Source organism: Dunckerocampus dactyliophorus, chromosome 13, assembly GCF_027744805.1.
Source record: "Dunckerocampus dactyliophorus isolate RoL2022-P2 chromosome 13, RoL_Ddac_1.1, whole genome shotgun sequence".
Lineage (NCBI taxonomy): Eukaryota > Metazoa > Chordata > Actinopteri > Syngnathiformes > Syngnathidae > Dunckerocampus > Dunckerocampus dactyliophorus.
This window is the reverse complement of record NC_072831.1, coordinates 13,096,736-13,110,889: the sequence shown is the minus strand read 5'-3', so window position 1 is coordinate 13,110,889 and position 14,154 is coordinate 13,096,736. Positions and strand designations below refer to the sequence as shown.

At 39.7% G+C, this 14,154-nt stretch overlaps 1 protein-coding gene across 4 annotated transcripts in view; it reads left to right on the top strand.

The window, feature by feature from the left end:
- Window positions 1-14,154, top strand: part of LOC129192067 (latent-transforming growth factor beta-binding protein 2-like) — a 128,897-nt gene that overhangs the window by 26,314 nt on the left and 88,429 nt on the right. The window lies entirely within an intron of this gene.

Sequence of the window (14,154 nt, the reverse complement as noted above, 5' to 3'; positions counted from 1 at the left end):
TTCAAAGACCAGTACCCCAGAATAAGCTGTAATTTAACTGTTTTTTTTCAATTCTTGAGATAACTGTATTTTAACGTAACTACTAACTGAGATGTATGACCCGCATTCACCCTGCCATGAATTTCCACCCATTTATCTATTTATCTGAAAAACCAACCCCTGAAGTTTGTTTAAATTATCTTTAGTGCCATGCAGGGAGGCCCACAAAAAAGATATAAACAAGCAGATTAGAACATTTTAAAAATTTTCTTGAACAAACAGCTGTTTAATTACAAACTCCTCAACCATGTGTGTTTACGATTGGGCTAAATCGTTCCACATGACTCGATTCAACTGTTAATCTTTGATTTACACTATGTAAAACACATGTCAAGACTGATAAGCGTTTGCGTCCATATTTGAAGTATTAAGGTAAATCTGTAATATATGGAATAATATAACACCGTTTACCAGGCAGAAGTGTCAACCAGGTTATTTTCTATGAAAATAGATAGGGGACGTTCTATTTTCTATTGACAGATTCACTTATTTTCCTCCTGTTTTTACACATCCAGCTAATAAATGCTGTGATTAACACTTTTTTTTAAAATAAACTCTCCAAAGACTGCTAATCAGACAGGCCTAATAGTTTCTTGGCGTGCATTGTTTTAGTTGCAGTTTGCTTGAAAATGGTCTGATTAATCACTTGATCATGGCAAGATCCATATTCTTGATTCGGGTTGCTGATATATTTTTCAAACAAAGGCTTTCTGGGAAAATGTCCATAGCTTGTCAGTGATTACAACTAACATTTGTCAAACTGTTCTAAATTTTGTGACCAAGATCCGATTTTTCTCCAAATATAACATATTTCCCTTGCTGGCATGCCTGACTATTACAGTATGAAGTTTATTTTTCAAAGGTCTTTTTATTATAGTTTAACAAATATTTTTTTTTACAAAAACATGCAACACACACCCCATAGGCCCTCCCTTTCCACAAATGTTCATCTCGTCCTCCTCAAGGGTCATAGTTCCATAGTGAAGGTCTATCCAGATGTACGTAACGACTAGAGTTCCTTGCATGAAAAGTGAGCTCACAGTTCCCGGCCTCTAGTCACAATGAACAAGAGAGTCGAACATACGAGTAGCCCAGGAGAAGCAGCATGGTCAGTACCTGAGTGCCAGTAGGCCCACCAAAGACAATGTCATCAAGCATGTACCTTTTCTTCAGTCATTCCTGTGGTTGCACGGTGGGTTCATCAACGAAGGACAAAAAGGGCCTCTATGTGTTATAAAATTTCTTCACTGAGCCGCTTAGTGTGTATCAAATTTTTTCCAGTTTCTGGTTCATTAGCACGTCCCTTATCCAGTGAGAGATTATGGGTGAGACAGCCTTTGAAAAAGCGACTATCCTATGCCCACCAGGGGGCAGATACAACCCATCCGGTGAGACCCCAAACAACAACATCAAAGAGTCTGGAGCAATTCTAATTCTGAAAACAGTGGAAAAGGCATCAAAAATGCCCCTCCAGAATCCTTCCAAGCTAGGGCATAACCAACATATTGATGAACGTTGCATCCTAGTGGTTAGCAGGTTGGCCACACAGTCACAGTCGGGAAGACCTCGGTTTGATTCTCCCCTGGGCATTTCTGTGTGGAGTTTGCATGTTCTCCAGTGCGTGCGAGGGTTAATTGCGACTCTAAATTGTCCCTAGGTATGAATGTGAGTGTGAATGGTTGTTTGTCTATATGTGCCCTGCGATTGGCTGGCGACCAGTCCAGGGTGTACCCTGCCTATCGCCCAAAGTCAGCTGGGATAGGCTCCAGCATACCAGCGCGCCCCTTATGAGGAGAAGCGGCATAGAAAATGGATGGATGGATGGATCCGTCAGCCCACACCTGTCACATTTTGGTTTAATTTCTGAGGAGATCTTGGACATTTTTACTTTGGAATAGTGCACACGACGTACCACCTTGAATTGAATGAAACCATGTCGGGCACACATTTATGATGGGTGTACCCCCTGCCAAAATTTTGGTCTACACTTCACCAGCAAGTGAGATTTGAAGATATTGCTCCCATAATGTTCTGATTTTAGAAAGAGAGGGGGAGTCTAAATTGGATATCCAAGCAAGAATATGCAAAATTGTCCCCTTCCCTGTTGGGTGAAGGGACATAATGTTGCCCATAACCGTCGATGAGGGTTAGGGAACTCTGGTGGTATACTTTTAACATAATCATCAGTTTGTTTCTAGGAGGCAAAAACATTATTTATAATAGTTTATTAAAATTGTTAAAGGGATAGTTCAGATTTTTTGACATGAAGTTGTATGACATCCCCCCCAATTGGTCCCGTAAGGCCAGTTCTGGTCGGAGATCCGTGACGAGGAATTCAGTTCCGCTTAGTTGCTGGGGCCATTTAAGTAAAGAGTTTGGCTTCTCAAAACAATATGCATTCAAAAGAGTAATACATTCGCATCACGGATCTCTGACCAGAATTGGACTCGCGGGACCAATTGGGGGGGGGGGGTAAGTCACTGTTACTGTAGTACACTGCTGATGGGAAGAAATCCAAAGGACCCTCTCAGTCCACGTATTGAAGGCTTGTCGAGGGTGGAAAGTGGGAATTCACTGCTACCAGGCTGGAGAGGCAGGTATCACTTAGATTAAAAGCGTTATCGTTAAAGAGTTTTGAAACCATAACTTTTTTTTTATACCATCATATACCTTGAAACCGGTAACCATGCTTAACACTGACTGTCCAACTAATAAATGGTCTTTCACTTGTACAGTATAGCCCTTTTCCACCTCCAAAGCACTCAAAGCGCTTTAACACTGTTAGCACATTTACCTACTCATCAGGAGCAACTGGGGGTTCATATATTTGCCCAAGGATACTTTGACACGATCACGGGAGGACAGAGGATCGAACCCGCAACCTTCAGGTTGGTAGACGACCAGTCTACCACCTGAGCCATGCCGCCCCCGCCTAATCTATGATGGCGATGACTTGATGCTGATGGATTGTTTTAATTTCCGTTGATAATTTATTTGACGTTAGATCAAACTGGGGGTTAACCAGTGTCATGAAACAGAGTGTGTTTTGATTTTGGAAGTTCCAGTGTTTGTTTTGGTCCCTAACTGTATTATGTTCTCTGAGGTGCTACTGTGCAACAATTTGAAGACCCCCGGCATATCCTGTTAAACAAACCACATGGCCATGTTCTATAAGCGCTTGCATGGTGCTTTTCTTGCTAATTGTGCGGTTCTTTTGACATATTGTGTGTCCGCCAGTGTTGTAGTTATATTACGGCTCTTTAAGATTCCCAGTTCATAGGGCTGTTCTTGTACACTCCACTCTCCAAAACGATTATCTTTGAGTCATAGTAATTCTAATTGCTATGCCGTGAAGTCTGCCCACTTGCCATGAGTATTCCTCCTTGTTGTTGACTTACACAACATATTTGCTTGGTGACTCACAGGTGAGGGTCAAATAGAGTGATAGTAAAAGGAAGACAGTCATGCTGAGTCATTTTGCCCTCTTGGTGACTCTTCACCCTCATAATTCTGCTAAAGCTGACTAACTATTTATAAGAAGTACGCTTGGGCTCTAGATGAGACGCTTCCCTCTTCATGAATTCAAGGTTTCCCGGCATAGAGCTTAGACTAATTATTAGTTGCGGTGAGAGTATAAAGCCCTGAACATGACATGTGGAAAATCTGCCAACGTTGTAAATCTTCTAAGATTTATTTCTTTACCGGATACTTCCAGGAAGCTTTGAGACAAAGTGGAGCGCAAAGCTCAGGTCTCGTGGACTGAAATAAAATGTTCTGCATTCTTTTGGCGTAGACCTGCCTTTAAAGGGTGGAAAAGTGTTCCCCCTGGAGAAGAAATGGAGGATGCAAGTCTTGGTTTCGTATATCTGATTGATGTTTCACAGCTCCAAAGCCAGGAAAGCACGAGCAACATAAAGTCATGGAGTGAGATAGCGAGACAACCTCATTGCCTGGCCTTGCTATTTGAAATAAGGAGTAGGGAGGACTGACGTTTAGTTCACAAATATCTTTTTTTCTAGCTAAATGCCCAGGGAGTAAATTCCTTCCCATACGTGCAGCTACTTTCCTTCCACTTTGTTCCTACTGCAGAGGGTGTCAGGTACTAAATAAGTCTGTCTTGGATCACATTTGCCTTTTTATGTCAGCAGCACCCTGTTATTGACCTCACCTGTCAAGCGGCGCCAAGAGCACACGCTAGTTTGGAAAAATGATTAGACGGAGAAGCAAGGAGAGACGAACATTTAAATAAAAAAAAAATTAAAACAATAATCACACTGATAATGATCTTTTTACATCAACAAGGTAAGCTGAAGCCCCTTTCACACAGTCTGTAAAAAGTGCATTTTTTTCTCTCCCTTTTTTCCATGTCGGTGCCGTCGGGCTCACAAAAATGAGTACATGCTCAGCAATATTTTTATTTCATGTATATACAGTCGGCCCTCGCAATATGGCGGTTCGATTATCGCTCCCTCACCGTATTAGGGTTTTACAGAAACGTATGAAATCATAAATGGTCGCTGTTTTGTGGTAGGCTATGGTCTATTATTAGTAGGGGTGTCACGAGACACCCGCCTCAAGAGACGAGACGATGCACGAGATTGGGTCCACAAGACGAGATGAGATTTTAACATTAATTTTAAGAAAAGTACAATGAAAAAATACGACTGGACAAACAAACTTCTATTTAACCGAGTCACAATACAATGCGGGTGTGTTTTAAAATATTTATTCTCCCACAAATTGACACTCAAAGTTATGATTGTCAACCTTTTTTGAGACCAGTTAACAGTTAACCACCGTTATGATAATATACTGTACAATGATTGTAATAAATAATAATAATCTCTTATCTACCTGTCTTTGTCTTTTTGGGGCTGTCCAGCTGTCCTTTAATATTTATAATATTTTAAAAAAATTAGAATAAAAAACAACATATACATTCATTATACATATTTAATGAAAAATCTTTGTGTTTTTATTAGTTATTCGTATCAACAGTTCAGCTTTTTCTAGTTATATTATGCCTTTTTGCTGTATTTTCCACTTTTTGTTTATTTTATTTCTGCAATGAGCCACATTCCACAAATGGCCCCTGTGTCACACTTTGGACACCCATGCATGTTTTTCGAGGAAGTTCCATTGTGGATGTTTTTTTGTTGTTGTTGTTTTGTTGTTTTTACAGCTTTCAGAGATGCATTGCACGGCGGTATGGAGGTGGAGCTCACTCCTGCACACCTGCTCCGCGGATTCTTCACCTTTGTTGATCGCTTTTATTTAATTACGGAATAAATGCATGACACAAGAAACACTTACTTACTAAATATAGCGACAATGTTGCTAATTGTCAACAGTATCTCTTCTATGTATGAGTTGTGTTATGAAACGGAACCGGTGATTGGTGGCGCTGAGCCAAATGCAATGTGAGGGTCAATAAAACCGCTCTGTGATTAAGGGTGCAGACAAGTCCGAACATCTACGTAGATTGATCTGAATCTTGAGTAAAATCAATCAAATGTATAGTTACTACAGCTTCTGCTTGGACATCTCCAAGTTGCAAACAGCCGTTCAACTCAAAAACAGGCACACGTCACTTGCTGATGCTAACGCTGGTTGGATTGCAAGTTGTGCATAAAGCACTTATGCATGTATAACACGTATAACTACTGTATGTATAACTGATGTGGTGAATGATATGACCCATTACCACATTATTATTATTATTATAGTCCTCGGCAGTCATAGCGGGGCACCAGACCAACATTTACTTACGACTGATAGCTTTGGTGTTTCCAAATTTGCCCTTTGGTCGCACAAACTTTTTTCTACTGTTTAATATGGCAAATTTAATGTTTCTGTTGTGTTACAGTACATAAAAGATATTGGCTTTTGAGATTTGGCTTCTCAAAACAATATGCGTTCAAAAGATTAAAGATTGAAATACAAAAGATTGTGGTTCAGGAGTGAAACAGTTTGCTGACACAAAGTAATACATACGGTCATGTGACAAAATGAGGACACCCCATGGATGGATGGATGTTCGAGGTTTCTCGTCAAAATTTGAGGTCCCTCTGGAAATAGAAAAAACAATTTATAAAATGAACAGTCTGCAACGGTGTTTTGTTTAAAACTGCTAAACCCACCAGGTATCCTTTTGCTCAGTGTCTGTAGCCTACCTGTAAAATGTCATGATTTAATACAAATGTGACCTAGGCCTGTGTGGGGGCACGGTGGCCCATTTTTTACCCCGCTTGTAATCCCCCGCTTGTGAGATCCTGTGACAACCATGCACCCTTTTTTCAATTTTAGTGACCATTTTAACTTTGAATACAAAATACCTCAGTGTGGATAGACATTTCCTCGCCTGATTTGTGATGTCTTGACCGTCTGGCGACTACTTTTTCATTGTGTCATGAGCTTTCCCTTAAGAGAGGGTGCGTTCAGCAGTAGTGAAAAACCTGTTCCTGCCAGCATGAGATCCTATAGATCACATCTGGTCGCCGTAGGAAGGTCAGGACCTGTGATGAATACCACCGGTTTTTCTGGAATGGTGATAACACATAAAGCACAATCTCCTTTGAGAGCTTCATATCACCTCCACACCCCCATTAGTCTATGACATCAGTCGTCTACAGGAAACAGAGCGGGGCAGAGCAGGATGTGTGTGAAGCATGTACATCATCCCTCCAAAGGTCAATTTGCTCTCATTTTTCTTACATAATCCGATTGAAAAAGGCACCTGGACTGCTGATGTAGCTCTGATGATAAAGGAATATGGTAACCCATGGTAACTAGCTCATCTGTGACAACCTGGAAGGATTTTCAAATTGAAAATATTGGTATCCTAATTTCTATGAATGATGACACTGACATGTCAATTTTTTATTACAAATGTGTTTTCTTAAATTCTGTTTAGTGATCAGAAATACTGAATAACTCTAATGTTCATCTATTGTTTAGCTCATTGGATTACTCTGATATAGACTATTTATGTCTTATTTAATTTTAACTATAAAACAAATAGCATTATTTTCTGATTGCTTGTATTTGACTAACAATAATAGTACTTAATTGTGCAAAGTTGCCTTCTTTTTGAACAGCCAATAGCAAGAACGGAAGGGGGATAGCTACACCGTCAATATTACACATTGTTACTACATTGTTACCTACATACGTATATATATATACAGTATATATACTGTATACAGGAATATATATGTTTTGGGACAAGTTTTATTTTATTTTTTTTGTAATGAGATGAGCCAGAAAAACAAGTACCGTGAATATGTCCTTAACGTTGTTGGCAATTCAAAGGCCTTACGCCAGTGGTTCCTTAAACTTTTCACAGTTGCGTACTCCTTCAGAGATGGCGGCGGCATGACTCAGGCGGTAGAGTGGTCGTCTCCCAACCTGAAGGTTACGGATTCAATTCCTTCGTCCTCCCGTGATCATGTTGTAGTCTCCTTGGGCAAGATACTGAATCCCCAGTTGCTGCTGATGCTGCACCATCAGTAGGTAAATGTGCTAACAGTGTCGAAGCGCTTTGAGTGCCTTTGTAGGTGGAAAAGCGCTATACATGTGAAAGACCATTTACCTTATACTCCCCACACCTGCACGCTTAAAAAAACATAAACCATTTTTAATTTTCTTATTTACTTACTATAAAATTAATGATTCCATTAATGATGTTCAATATTTCAATTTAATGAAAATTAAAAATGGTTTATGTTTTTTGCACACTTAAAAAAACATAAACATTGGTTCAAAAATGTGTATTTTGCATGGTTACATTTTGAGAAGACTTTTACATGAGCACTGATAAATTGATAAGATATGAATATCTCTTGAAGATGAATAAAGTATCTACTGTATCTAAGTTTTTGTCCTACATATGTTTTATTTCAGCCGGATATTGGGACCCTTCTATTTGAATGGGTTGAACTTGAGCTTCACTTTTGTCCACTTGCGATCGCTATGATTTAAGTCTGCATATTATTTTGATACCAAATTGGAAAGGGAGGTTGAACAAACGTGATAAAGCAGTATCCCAAGTGCAAAAATACATACAGGTACAAGCACCGATAAAGCCTCATTTTCAGGGGAATCCCCACTCTCTCATCCTGATACGCACATACCTGTACGTACATTGACAGGTTTTCACAGTGCGGGGATTGTTGTTTATGCATTTCCATCTCAATGTTAACTGTACAGTACAGTGTTGTTATTTCCTGAGTGATGATTAAAGAGGTGTGACGGTTGTTTCTGAATTAAATGGCCCACTTCTGTATGACCAACATATGCCCGGTGGTGACTAAGGCCGGGCGCTTGTGTGTGGGTTGTTGACTCAAGGCTTTGCGCATAACCACTCAGCCGTTTCTCAGAGGAAACTGTGGTTATAGTGGGAGTTCTCCTTGTTAATCATGGATCACTGGTTGCTTTCACTCCCATTCCAGACAAACCACACCACCAGCGGCGGCATAAACTGGATCTGCCGTGAAAATCCTGGAGGTTACCTCAGCACCTGTATTGAAATATAATTCAATGCTCTTGTCAGTACTGATTAGCAATTATCTCAAAGCACAACAAAAATGCAGGAGTGGTTGGAGGAATAAAAAGGGTGGCACAAATGCCATGTGTTTTTAATATACTGTATTTAGCCTTGGAATGTTCCTGCTATACCGTCTGGCGGTCTGCTTTGCTGATCTGACATGTCCAACATCATGCTTTTGTCTTTGGGCTAGCAACTGGTAGTTTTTAGGCGTAGGTTTTATCCTGTTGGACATGTCACATTGCCACCTGTTGCGAATTTCTATTTGAGTCCTTGTTTTTTTAGAACAGGGGTGAATTTGGAAGTGGTTACTTTAACTGCCTGTCTATTTCTCGGATACATGCTGTTGCTACAAACGTGGCCTTTGCCCTGACACCTGTCAGCAAGGAATCAGCAATTAATCCTTCTTATATGACAGAATTGTAGCTTTGACCAGAAACTTGGATAAGCCATGGATGGCATCATTCTAATTATCAAAATTTTAACTAGTTACCATCCCTTCTGCTATACCTGCTTATTTATGGAATAAGGTGTAAACAAATCAATAATGACAGGTAAATTGAGATTCATGTTTCATTATTCGTGACTGTAGTTTGTATGTTTGCCTTGCAGTCCAGGTTACAGTCTTGGTTGGAACATCCCTATGTGGAGTTTACATGTTCCCCTCAACTATTGAGTGGGTTTTCAGAAACCTGCATTTTGGGCTAAATGGAGAATCTAAATTGTCTATAAGTGGGAATGCGATTAGTTGTTTGCCTTTACTGTATGTCTCCTGTGTTTTACTGGTGACAAGTCCAGGGTTCGTCAGGGTCAGAAGCTGTAATGTTCAACCTATTTGTACCATTGGCAACAACCTCATTCAGCAAGTTTGGCCCGCTTTATCGTCGTCAAATCTTAGCTGGTCATGTTGTAATTTGTTGTGTTTTGCATTTTGTTCCCTCCGAGCCAATCATTTTTTATCTGGATGAAACCTTCTTTTGGCTCCTTCATTCAATAATTGAGTTTTCAGTTAACAAATTTTTACGGTTTGTGCTTTCTGAATGCTATTGTTTTGCTAACGCCCAAGCACATGGGTTCACAGCTTCATTTACTGTATATTAGAAGTCTAACATGTGTGGAAGACACCCTGAATGTACTGTAGACTGAATTTTAGACTTAACAACGCAATATTGACTCAGTCAGGGCCAGGAAAAGTAGCTGTGTTTCTGTCTAAAAATACAGAGCCAAATGAGTCCCATGAGTGTTTGGCTTCCTGCTAGGCCAGGGGGAACAAAGGACCATAGAGAATTTAGCACTCAGCGTGGGACAGATACGTCTTTCACGCCCACATCCCATTTCTCTAAAGCCTTGTCCGCAACACACTCTCTGGACAGCAGTGTCAGTATGCCAAGTTCTGTTTGCCAAATCCTAAACATCAAGAGATAGCATACTCCTAGCATACCAGGGGATGTCAATATATACTCACAATTAGATCAAATATTTATGCTTACAGACCGATGCTACCAGATTGAAAAATTCCATCGTTTCTGTCCATATACCGGAAAAACTGGCTGAAACTAGAAATACTTTTGTCAGGTCTCTTTCTGCTGACCTGTCCTATGGCATTCTCCTAAGTGAATGATCAGAGAAACTACAACAGACCAAAAAGTATTGAATTACCCCTCAGCTCACAATGTCTCCAGACGGTATGATTCTAACCCCTGAACCACAGCAACCGCACCACTTTGCTTCCATCCAGGATCTCTGGACCTTTCTGGATTTGTTATGTCTTGGGTACCCTGGGAGACAAAAAGGGAACTGTTTGCCCCACTACAGTTGTGTATTATGTTCATGTCCAACTCTATTACATACTGTGTGTAGTCATTCATCCTTAATAGTTGACTCGAAGCCTTTTTGACAAGCATGAAGAAGTCCAGTTGCCTTCGATTCAACTTTCACAAAGCTATTATACTATTTTCATGCTCAAATTATACCATTATAATCAACTTGCATTTCATCTCTTCATTTGTCTGTGTAGCAGATCCAACTGATAATCTTTGCTATAGTAATTTCTCAACAATCTGTACTGTTTTCAATGTTGTGCTAGACCCCTTTATATGAGCGCCATCCCCTTTTGGAGAAAGAAAGAATGAGTTATCCGATCCAAACCCAACACTAATTCATTTCACCCAGTATCTGGCTGCTACCAGAGGGATTCTTGGAAGGCTGTCCATACACAGCGAACATGATTTAATCCAGCCTCTGTGGCGGGTGCGATAAGCCCTTAAGACACACCCAAATTTTCACAGGGGGAAATATTCTTCCAGGGCGCACAATTATCTAAGTCATAATGACTAGAGATGTTATCAAAAAAAAAGACTGGGACTTAATTGCTCACCGATGTTTGGCTCACTCATGCATTTTAGAAGAACGTGTCTGTGTGCAGTCTGTGATGGAACATACTCTTTTTGGACGACTAGCATTGCCTTCAATAAATTGAATTTCCAAGGAGCGTGCATTTCAAACAAACCACCTCTTTCGTTACATAACACAGCCAAAGGTTTGGTTTAAAGCAGCGGTTCTCAACTGGTTTAGTTGCAGGAGCCTTCGATGACAAGCGATGAAGCAAATTGCAGAACTTTTTGAACATAAACTTCTCAAATATCACACTTATTTAACAAATCACATTCATTTGTTGACATTTTAAATGTAAAGCACAGTGCAACAGTTATGGGACTCCCTAGAGGGCACTAACTTTGAAAATGTCCCGCCCTCTTTCTGCGCTGAGCGTTTAAGCTACGCCCCAGGTAACACACACATACGCAGGAACCTTTGCTAAGTCGCAAACAGTCATTTTAATAAAAAGTCATTAATGTGCAGTTTGCATGTGAGGTAGCGTAAAATAACATGGTGTGCCGCCAAAAAACAGGTTTCATGATGTTCAGAACGATACGTTTTATTCATAAATTCAAAAATGATTTGCAAAAAAATAATGTGTAAAGGTTTTCAGTACACATGAGGGGAGTTGCAAAGCATTTGCACATAGACACCTACAAACATCACTCAAGCATCCTAACATGAATAAGGATGCTTTCAACTTACTACTCTGCTCTGTTGTGAAGAAAATATTTTTTAACCGTAGTGCCAGCCATGTGGACCGAAATCAGCTCCCAGACCACCAAGAACAGACCCCAAAAATCATCAGTTTCTGTTGGCTGGATTATTAGATTGTTGTTGTTGTTTTTTTTTTTTTTATTCATGTTTGCTGTAGTAAATCTTTATTTATAAACTTCTGTGTTCTGTACTATACATACAGTACATGTCAGCGTTATGGCAATACATGATACTAAGTATATTGACCCAAATATTGTCACATTCTTAAAATAATGGCCGAAGTCCTTTTTTGACAATTTTTTTTCACACCTAAGTCACCTCTTCATGGGAGAACAGAGCTGACTCGGGTGAAAAATACATTTCTGCCAACAAATGGGTAGGTCAGGGCTAATCAACTACTTAAGGAAGATCTCAAAAATGTAAGGGCCAAGGGCCAGACATGTGGCGTCCCCGGATGCCCACTTGACATGAGTAATCACATTTTGAATGTTTTTATTTGATATGACTTTCAGACAAAGCATTCCACAAACATTGAACTGGGTGTTTGAAACAAAGCTGTTTTTGTGTAACACCAAAAGTGCGTCTAACAAAAATAAGGTGCATCACAGCAGTATTTTATGTAAATAAAACAAAAGTTAATCAAATTAAAATAAGCGTCACAGCAGTATTTCAAGTAAATTAATCGTGCAAAAAAGTTGCATCACAGACGTATTTCATGTTAAATAAATGTACATAAAATAAGTTAAATAGTTTTTAATTTGGTCAACGGATTCCACCTTGTTTACAGCAGCCATGATGCAGTTCTCTGTCATCTGCATTGGTGAATGGTCCGGCTCTGCTTGTCGTTGTCGTCCAAAGTTTTTCATTTGTTGTGCGTGTATCCAAACTGAGACGATGGACTACTTCAAAATATTTCATCTGAAAATGCCTCTGCATTTAGTTATTATTCCTTCGAAACAGCTTTATAGTAAACACATTGAAGGTTGGGAAAGGTACAACAGTTATGAAGAGTTATGAAGCTAATTTTAAGATCATGTTAATCATGGAAGCAGTCATCAAACAAGCTGAGCAGTTTAAAAAAAAGAATTTGCCTTTTTTGCCTGGAAATAGATGTGTTGTTTTATATTCTGGTCAATTTGGTATTTAGTAGGTTGGGCCTCGGGGAAGAACCTCTGCATTTGGGAAAAGGTTTGGGAAACCCTACGCTTCCGAAAGAATTGTGCATGGTTTGACTACGGCGACAAAATGATCCGACCTCAGTCGAGATTGTCTCTATAATTGTTTGTTACCAACAAAGGACTGTTTTGCTCCATGTTCGCTGTTTCAGTCACGACTCTGACCTTCTTCCTTTTTTTACTCCCACAGCTGACTAAAAGAGCGATCACATGGTTTGCTCCGATACATTTTTCTATGAAAAGGATTGAGGGATTCACACACTATTGTTGCAAACACTGAGCAATTTGCACCTGACAAAGCAAACCATAGAACTGAAAGCAGCCTGAAAAAGCATTTTTTTGCAATAGTAAATGGATATACCCTTAATACAAATAGCTATTCCCTGGACCATGCTTCACCTTCTCCTAAGTTACATGAAGACCTTTCAGTACATAAAAACATTTAATTTTATCCCCCCTGGCCTATGTTTACCCCCCCCGCCCCCCAAGTTTGTGTCTCTTTGGCAGAGATGAAAATGTGTTTTGTGTTTTATGGTTTTAACATTTAAGATGTAGTCGAAGCACAAACGGCGAGAGTGTTTGGCTTGGCACCAACTGTGAATTTCGCTAAGAGTCTGAAGGTTTACTACCAGAGATTAAACTTCTAGAAAGAGCTATAATTTAAAGTCAGACTTTACTGTGACAGGAGCCGTCGCTGGGTTATTTTTGTATTTCCAATTAACGTAAAGTCTACCACTTGTTGCTAAGAGAAAAACACAACGACAGTGTAATGAAAATTCCCCTATGGTGGGATATTATATTTATTGGCTCCTGCTGAGGATCAAACCTCAGGATTTTATTGAAAGAATCACACAAGGGCTCTGGTGGCAAACGATGAATGGATGAGTTCTGCATAAAGCCTGAGAAATGAAACGTATGACCACAATTGGTTTTGACCACTGGTGTGGCGCACATGCTTTGGTACACCGACTTGTGTGTTTAAAAAAAGGATTAATTTATTTTTCTCAGCCCGCAGAGACTTCTTTCACCTCCTAAAATATACAGAGACTGCTCCGACAAACCAAATTCCAGACTGAAGTCTTTTGACCGTGGGCCCATGTGTGGTATATCAACTATTAGAAAGCAAACTCTTCTAAAAGCAAACAGGTTTGAAATACCCAGATAGCAATTCATCTCTTATCACGTATCAGATATAGAAATTGTAAAAACTTGTTACTAAATTAAATTCTGCACGCACCATGTCATACTTGGCAAGGACTATGTAAACTTATGACAGCATCTTCACTGCTAATCTGGAATGTT